Here is an 8,489-nt window from a genome sequence, read left to right on the forward strand (position 1 = left end):
TTCTTCTCAGGTTGATCAGCAATAGCAGCGATGGAGGCTGGGAATGGCGTAGTACTATGCATGACCTTGACACAGGGCTTAATAGGTTTTTTTGTCTTTTTTGGTGGGGGCTTCACATCAGGAGGTGAATCACTACAATGTACATGTAAAGAAAGTGCAATGTTCATTTTAGCCAATTACAATGTACACAGAACATAATCAGTCTGACTAGAAAAATACATAATGTACAAACAAGGCATAGCAAAAGTGTACATTCAATTACACAAAAAGTACATTCAGAAAAATACTGTACATGTACATCCAATAGAATAATAGTGTACATGCTTGACATAATGTACAAACAAGGCATAGCAAAAGTGTAGATTTAACCAAACATAAGTGTACAATCATCAAATTAACAGTGTACATGGAATTAAATAGTTAGTTATGTACATTCAGGATCAAACAATTAATAGATGCAGAAGGAATGTAGATGCAGGCCCACATAATTTGGACATCAGGGTACAAACAATAATGTACATGAAGAAATAAGCCGAGTGTACATGCAATTGTTCATTAACATACATTCAATAAAAGTAGAGTATACATACAATTAAAGGAAAATAATGTACATGACTGGATAAATAATGTACAAACACGTATATTTAATTGTACATTCACTCTACCTGGACTTAGCAGCCTTCTTTTCTTTGGGAGGTGAACTCTCAATTGTAGTTTTGTCCATGCCCTTGCCAATTTTGATTTTCAGGGCCTGCTCTGGGGCTTTCCTCTTCCCAGGCTTTGTGGTATCTGCTTCAAGTGGGGCCTTGCCCTTGGCAGTCTTGGAAGTTGTGGCAACCTTGGAAGTTGTAATTTTTCTTCTCTTACTGGGGTGGGTGCTGTAAGATGCAGGTGCAAATTTAGTTAGGTGTAAACATGAACATAAAAGAAGTAAGTGTATTGTACAGAGAACATACGCTTGGGCACTTTTCCTTGCCCTGGCCCTCAACACACCAATTGGAACCCGGCATGTCAATATGCAATGTACATTAGGGTAAAAGAAATGAACATGTATACAGTATAAGTGAACATAAAAGGTTTAGATTGCACATGAAGTATATATAATATAACATATTTCTTACTCTTCATCATCGTCTGTTTCATCCTCTACAGGTATTTTTTCAGGATTGGGAGGCGTTGGGGTTGGTTGTGAAATTGGACTGTTAGTGAGAGAGTCTCAAAGTTATTAAATTTCTATGAGATGAAAAATAAGGCAATGTGCAGGAGCAGGGTAGAACAACTTACATCTCGGTATTTGTTGGAATAGGTTCAGAGTCAGTAGTAGGGGGCCTAACATTGTACAACAAATATAACACAATGAAAATCTATGTAATTAACAATGTACAACAAAGATTCCACAATGTACACTGAATATAATATTAATGTACAAGTACTTACATCTCAGGATTATTTGGAATTTCTTCAGTTTCAGGTATTGGGGGCCTAGCAGTTTACAAGAAAGTTACAACAGTGAACATATACGCTTATACAAATGTACAATGAACATTAAAAAAACAAATAGTGTACAATAAAGGTTCAGTAATGTACAACATGACAGAGGCACTGTACAATAAAGGCAATGTACATTAGCAGTGTAGTGCATCTTACATCTCAGTATTTGTTTGAATAGGTTCATGCTCATTGTACAAGTGTGGGAATAATTGTATGTTAACCTGTTGTAGGTTACCCTGGCATTCAATATATATAGTGTTTATAATACAGACCTATGACTATGGAAGTACCCTTCTACCCTTTACAATATAATATTATCCCTTTACATATAATATTATCCAATACACCCCCTCAATCTTTACAGGGTGAAACAACTGATAGATTGGTACGATGTTTAGTAAACAAGTCAGTAGATAGGCCTTTAGTAAGATGTCTGCAACCTGAGACTGTGTCGAAACATGTCGAACAATAAGACCTCCCTTGGCAACCATTTCTCGAACAAAGTGATAGTCACATCGATATGTTTGCTACAATCATGATGAACTGGATTAGCAGTGAGATAAGTAGCAGAGACATTGTCGCAATAGACAATCACAGGACGACGGAGAAAATGGCCAATGTCAGCAAGAAGTTGCTTGAGCCAAATAGTTTATGCAGCTGTGTAGGCAACAACCCTGTATTCAGCTTCAGTGGAGGATTTGGAGACGGTAGGTTGCTTTTTAGAACGCCAGGAAATAAGATTCTTCCCAAGAAAAACAGCATAACCAGTAGTAGAACGTCGTGTGTCAGGACATCCTGCCCAATCTGCATCAGAATAGGCAATAACAACAGTAGGAGAACTGCTGGTATATAAATAAAGTCCATAATCCAGAGTGCCCTGCAGATATCTGAAAATTCTTTTCACAACATGAAAGTGAGTAGTACAAGGAGCATGCATAAACTGGGACACCATATTAACAGCATAAGCAATATCAGGACGAGTCATAGTTAAGTACTGCAATGCACCAACTAACCATACTACGATAATCTGTGGGATCAGCAAGAAGTTCTCCATCAAGCAGAGACAATGTTACTCTAGAGACAATAGGAGTGGTAACTGGTTTAACAGTATGCAGATGGAATTTACGAAGTAAATCAGAACCATACTTATGTTGGGATAAAGATAAACCAGAGGGAGTACGCACAACCTGTACACCTAAGAAATAATGAAGATCCCCTAAATCCTTCATAGCAAATTGAGAAGAAAGAACAGAATGAATTTGGCAACAAGAGGAGGACTACTACCAGTAAGGACAATGTCATCTACATATAAGAGCAGAATAATGAGATGACCACGAAATTTGAGAGTGAACATAGAAGTGTCACAACTGCTGCACTTGAAACCAATAGATAAAAGAAAGTTCACTAGTGGAAAAAAGCTGAATTGCTCCGGTTGAAAACCCCTCAAATGCTCCGTATTTGACACGTAGCAAACGTCATACGAGCATTTAAACATTTTACAAATGCTCCGGTTGATAACCGGAGCATTTTTTTCCTCAAATGCTCCGGTTGTGACAAAAACCGGAGCATTTGAGCTTTTTTGGAGGAGTAAAATACCACAAATGCTCCGGTTTTTAAATGGTAGAAAAAAATTTGACCTACTGCCAACATGGAAGCATGCATGCAGCTAACATCTTATACTATTACACTAACGCAGCAGAGCAACAGTACACAAAGATATATGAAGTATTTGTAAATAGATAATTGAATGCATAATAACTTCAAAGTAATATATTAAAGGTATGTGATCCAATTATAGAGCCTCAAGTAGATAGTGAAAGAACAAATAAAGTGTAAAATCAAACTCCTGGTAAAGAATACACAAATCAATCCTTCACAAGAATGTTCAGTTCCAGAATTCCAGTCAAGGCTTACAGTACAAGGTAGAGCGATGAAGGGTGAATACTATAGTGCTAAATTACATAATCGAGAGATGACAAAAGCAACTACAATACAAATAGAGGTTTCACAGAATATGAACTGATGAAAATCAATTATCTCATGAGAGAAGAGCATACAGGTTAGAGTACATAAACATCTGGTCAACACCAATCTTTGAGCACATCTCAAGTGAGTGCTGAGTACCTTCACAGACGTCTGAAGCTGTTTCACGCATATGAGGTGCTTGATCAGGTAATGACTTCTGTGATCCAACAGACAATTGTTCATTGACACGAAACTAGACATGTAGTTGTGGGGATGTATGAATGAAAAGGAGCACTTTTACGGCATACCTCTTTCATGACGTAGAGTAGACTCAGCAGCTTGCTCCAGAATATTGTTAGCATCACAACTAATAAAGAATGACATGTTTCATTTAGCACTTGATGATTGTTCAACAGCTATAATGAAACGCTCTGCCACCTACAGGCAAACTAAAATAAGCACTTTAAACACTTGCTCGCTTGAAAATGTCATTAATTAAGAGTCATGTACTTTTTATTTGTTGGGAAAACATGAAACAGGCTACCTTTTCAAAAGCATGAAGCAAAACTAGGCAGAAAGAAAGAAGAAGATCGATAGAGAGTAAAAGCTGTGCTTGGTATTATACCAATGAAAATGGGGCATGATCTTGGTACCCCACTATACAGAAAAATGAAAGATGCATTAGGAAAAGATGTTAGTTAGGTTAGAAGGCAACTGATATTATGAGAATACTTGTGAAAATATAAAAACACTAGTTCCTGATTTCGCACCGAAACTTTACGAAATTCCTCAAGATTGGTAGCAAGAGTCTCCCACTTTAGATTGGTTTCTTGCAGATCTAGACAATATTTGCCCTTCTGCTTTTGTTTCAAATTAACATAATTGAGGGCTTGAATTACTATAGATCTCTGCTCCTTTCCCTACATTTGAAAATAACAACTATATATACTGTTTTAGGATGTTTCAAAAACATTATTATCTTTCTTAGAATGAATATGGCATATTATTGAAAGTCTAAAATACCGCTGTTTAGATTAAGCGATAGGAAGAGTATAAAACTAGTGCAACTATCTATAAAAGGCTTTTTAGTGAAATAGTATTATATCCTTTATACTAGAAATTAAGACAGCATAACAATTACTTTGCGGCTGAAGGTTATATATTTTTTCAATAATAATAGAAGATGAAAATTGGCAGTTACATGAAGGAAATGTAGGAAATCATACTAACTCATTTTCAACAACGTGGGCTACAATTCATCTAATATCTAATTATCTATAAAGTATAATGTCCCAAATTGTTGCGATCCCCCGTTTAATTTTTTTACTCACGACTCAATCCTTTCAATAAAATTCATAAGGAAAATGCCTTTTCCTTGTGAAGATATTATTTAGCAGGAGGACGAACAAGGAAAGGGAAAAGGAAAATAGCAAGAAATTATCATGGAAATGAAAAGTGAGAATACAGGAGAGCATATATAGGTTATTGCTTACTAAAGTAATGAATTCCTCAATTTCACTTGCCCGGATGAAGCAGTAACAATGAATCCAAGGCAGAAGTCCCTCCCAAAATTTGCAGCGGATAAGAAGATTTAACGCATCTGAAAATAGAATGGGAAAAAATAATCTAAAGTTACACTAGTGGAAAAAAATGCTTGTGCTACTTATCAAGTGCTTGGGTTGAGCTTGAAAACGGAGCACATGATCTTCGTTTCTTTTTTAAAAATAAAAAAGGACCTCAAGTGCTCCGATTGGGCCGAAAAACGGAGCACTGGAGTATTCTTTTGGGCCCAAAACTCCCTCCTAAGTGTTGCACCCGCATTTACTCTCTTCCCAGAACTTGAACCCCTCTCTCTATCTCTCTCAGTCTCTCTCCTTCCATCTTCCCTCTTCCATTCATGGGAGTCCCTTCTCCGGTTTCCCGGGTTGTGACGGAAACAACCAGCGAACGAAAACCCATCCCAATTCCCTCGTCACTCTCGTATCTCTCATTCACACATCGCCCTCTTCCCAAGTCCCAACTCAAAACCCTAATGCGAGAGCAGACGACGTCACGGCGGACGATCACCACGACTCCTTGATGATGGAGTGACAGACACAACCAGCATCCTCTTCTCCTTCTCTCACGGTGGCAGGTAAATTTCTTTTTAATCTATTTTTCTCGATTTCTAGGGTTTTTGCGAGATTCTTGCTATTGTTTTTGAATCGAATTTGACTTACTTTTAGATCTAAGATTTAGGTTGTGATATTCTCTTTGTTGTCGAAATTGTACCTGGCTACCTGCGCAATCATTTGACCTCCCCCTGCGTTTTCTGCAGAAGATGCTAGAGGTAACTACGTATCTATGAAGTTTCTCCTCACATGTCAAACCCCAGCTCTGCTCTTTTATCGATTTCTTGTTATTTTTAGTGTTTGATCAGTTCGGATACGAATTTTAAGCAAAGTACATTCAGTGAAATGTGAATTTGAGTGAATTATTGTTAGTAATGTAAATTACCTGGATGTATTCTTCTGTATTCTGGTGCCTGTCAAAATTTTCTATTATTATCTACTTTGAAGAAATTACAATGTGATCGTCTTTCTGTATTATTGCAGAAAAGCTTTGACGATTTCTCTATTAGTGTCGTTATATCGTATCGAAACCACAATGAAGTTATAAAGTCATTAGGTTTTATGTATTTCTTGTGCTGTCAGTTTTTCTACTTCATTTACATGATAAATTGTCCTGCGTGCCATTCCAGCAATTTGATTTCCTTTTGAGTGTTTAATTTAGTTGATCTAGGTTTGTAAACAGAAGATCAGCTATAAGGTAATGCATGTATTTGTTTAAACTTGATATGTCCTGTCTATAGACGATGTAACTCAATTTTTGGAATTTTATTTCTTGTTCAGATGGCATATGAGTTGCATAGCATGTTAACTGATGTTGTTAGCTTGATGACATGGGAGAAGGTATGCCAATATATGGAGGAGGGAACGACAACGACTCATTTCTTACCAAAGTTGTCAGCCCATTTTACCGGGTTATATCTGAGGTGCTTGGACTTAAATTCTTTGAGTTTCTTTAACTCTCAATTCTTTATCTTAATCTATTAACATTTATATATTCCAGGAAGCTGAGAAAAGCAAAAATGGAACTGCTGATCATTCTAAATGGAGAAACTATGATGATTTGAACGAGTACTTCTGGTGAGACAGAAGTTCACTTACTCCTAATTACTAATGCATTCTTAACTACCATTGGGCTTGAACAATTTTTGTGATTATATGCATGCAGGTTGCCTGACTGTTTTTCAATAGGTTGGCCAATGCGTGTTGATGACCATGATTTCTTCTTTGTGAAAAAAAAAATATCAAGGTGATCAACCAGAGAAGAACATCTTTGTTCGTCTAAAGAAATTAAGAGGAAAGAGGGTGGTGAAGGATGAGGAACATGGGGTAAGTCATATCCTATACACTTGTTAGTTCACTCCATTCCTTCTATATATAGTACACCGACTGATAATGGAGTCAATGCCTGAGTAACTTTGATAGATGAGAAAATGCACCTCTATATTCATACAAGGATTCTTAGAATTTTCTGTTTAGAATATTCATAGAAGGATTCTTATAAATTGTTCTCTCTTTTTATATCTTATACTCCCACTGATTCTGTTATTAGGCACAATAACAACTTAGGTGCACCAATTGGGATGCTACTGATCTTTGTGGCTTGAATTTCTTTGTTTGTCATGTGTCTTCTCCTTCTGCTTCATTAGATTGATCGTTTGACTAGATTTTTTAAGTGTAGTCCCCTCCCTAAATAAAGCATGTATTGGAACTCTTAGTGGTGAAGTTGTATAAAGAGTGAAGTTACTTGTCGAACTTGAATTTCATATGTAGGTGGATGTATCACTATTTGTTTCCTGTTATGTTTTGCTGGAAATTCTCCTCGCTCCAAAAACTCGAGAACTGATGTGGCTATATTCCCCTTATTTTTACCCACCCTACCCATGATAAGATAGAGGAACTCATATGTACAGGTTCTAGCTCACTTGACTAATTTTCTTCATAATGGTTGGTGTTTTTATTGCAATATCCTGGTTCCCTGCATCTTTTCTTGATTTAATCTCTCTCCTCTCTTGGGTATTCAGCATCAACTAGTTGTTTTTATTTTTTATAGTTCCTCTGTTTTGTTATAGTTACAACATAAGGGGGAGGCACATCAATTAAGGTGTAAGGAGAGATAGATATCCAAAATAGCTAATATTGCAACTAAATTGGAATACCCAAAAGTAGGAAATATTGCAATGAAAAGAGAGAGGAGGAAGTATATTTTTTGGGAGAGGGGGGAGGGGGTTGGGAGGCGTGTTAGTTTAGGATAAACTAAACTGCAGAAACTAGAATTTTCTCTATAGTCAGGGAAGCTGATACCAATACAAGAACCTGGTCACCCATATATAATAATTGGATCTAGTCCATCTGTATCTATGTAGAATGGTGACATCTTTAAAAGTTTGTTAACAGGTTCAATACTTTATGTGAAACCTAGTCAATATACATTAAGTATCGGATTATTGGATCTAATCCCTGTGTATTAGTGCAGAATGGTGGACACTTGAAAAGTTTTACATTTAAGTTTACTTCGGGCTACTAAAATTTTGATGGCTTATAAGAAATGTGCTATGCTCAGTTATGATATATAACTGTCTGAAAGGCTGAGACTAAAATGCCTGTTTTATTGTAGCCTTTGTTAATTAACTACAATTGCAAATGTGAAATTTCTATCTTCATCGTACTGTGGATTTCTGAATTTTCTTATAACATATCTTTGCATGTTGCAAAATGATGGAATCTAAAAACATGTGATACTTTCAGAATGACCTGTCCTGGAAGTGAATAATTAAGTGGAGCTCAAGTATATTAATGCAAATACTTAACTCTCTCTCATGTGATGTTTTTTTGGCTGCCACGACTATCAGTTTAGCTATGGTTACTGCATAATTGTATTTATTACATCAGGACTATATTTTTGGTGAACTTTTTATTTACTAT

At 36.4% G+C, this 8,489-nt stretch overlaps 1 long non-coding RNA gene across 1 annotated transcript; it reads left to right on the forward strand.

Annotated features, from left to right (window-relative positions):
- The first annotated feature begins 5,306 nt into the window (after positions 1-5,306).
- Positions 5,307-6,734, forward strand: LOC125494635 (uncharacterized). Its single transcript, XR_007270924.2, has 3 exons — positions 5,307-5,590; positions 6,348-6,490; positions 6,568-6,734. It is a non-coding gene; the product is annotated as an uncharacterized LOC125494635 (long non-coding RNA).
- The last annotated feature ends 1,755 nt before the right edge of the window (positions 6,735-8,489 follow it).

Source organism: Beta vulgaris, chromosome 2 (genome assembly GCF_026745355.1).
Source record: "Beta vulgaris subsp. vulgaris cultivar EL10 chromosome 2, EL10.2, whole genome shotgun sequence".
In the NCBI taxonomy this organism is placed as follows: domain Eukaryota; kingdom Viridiplantae; phylum Streptophyta; class Magnoliopsida; order Caryophyllales; family Amaranthaceae; genus Beta; species Beta vulgaris.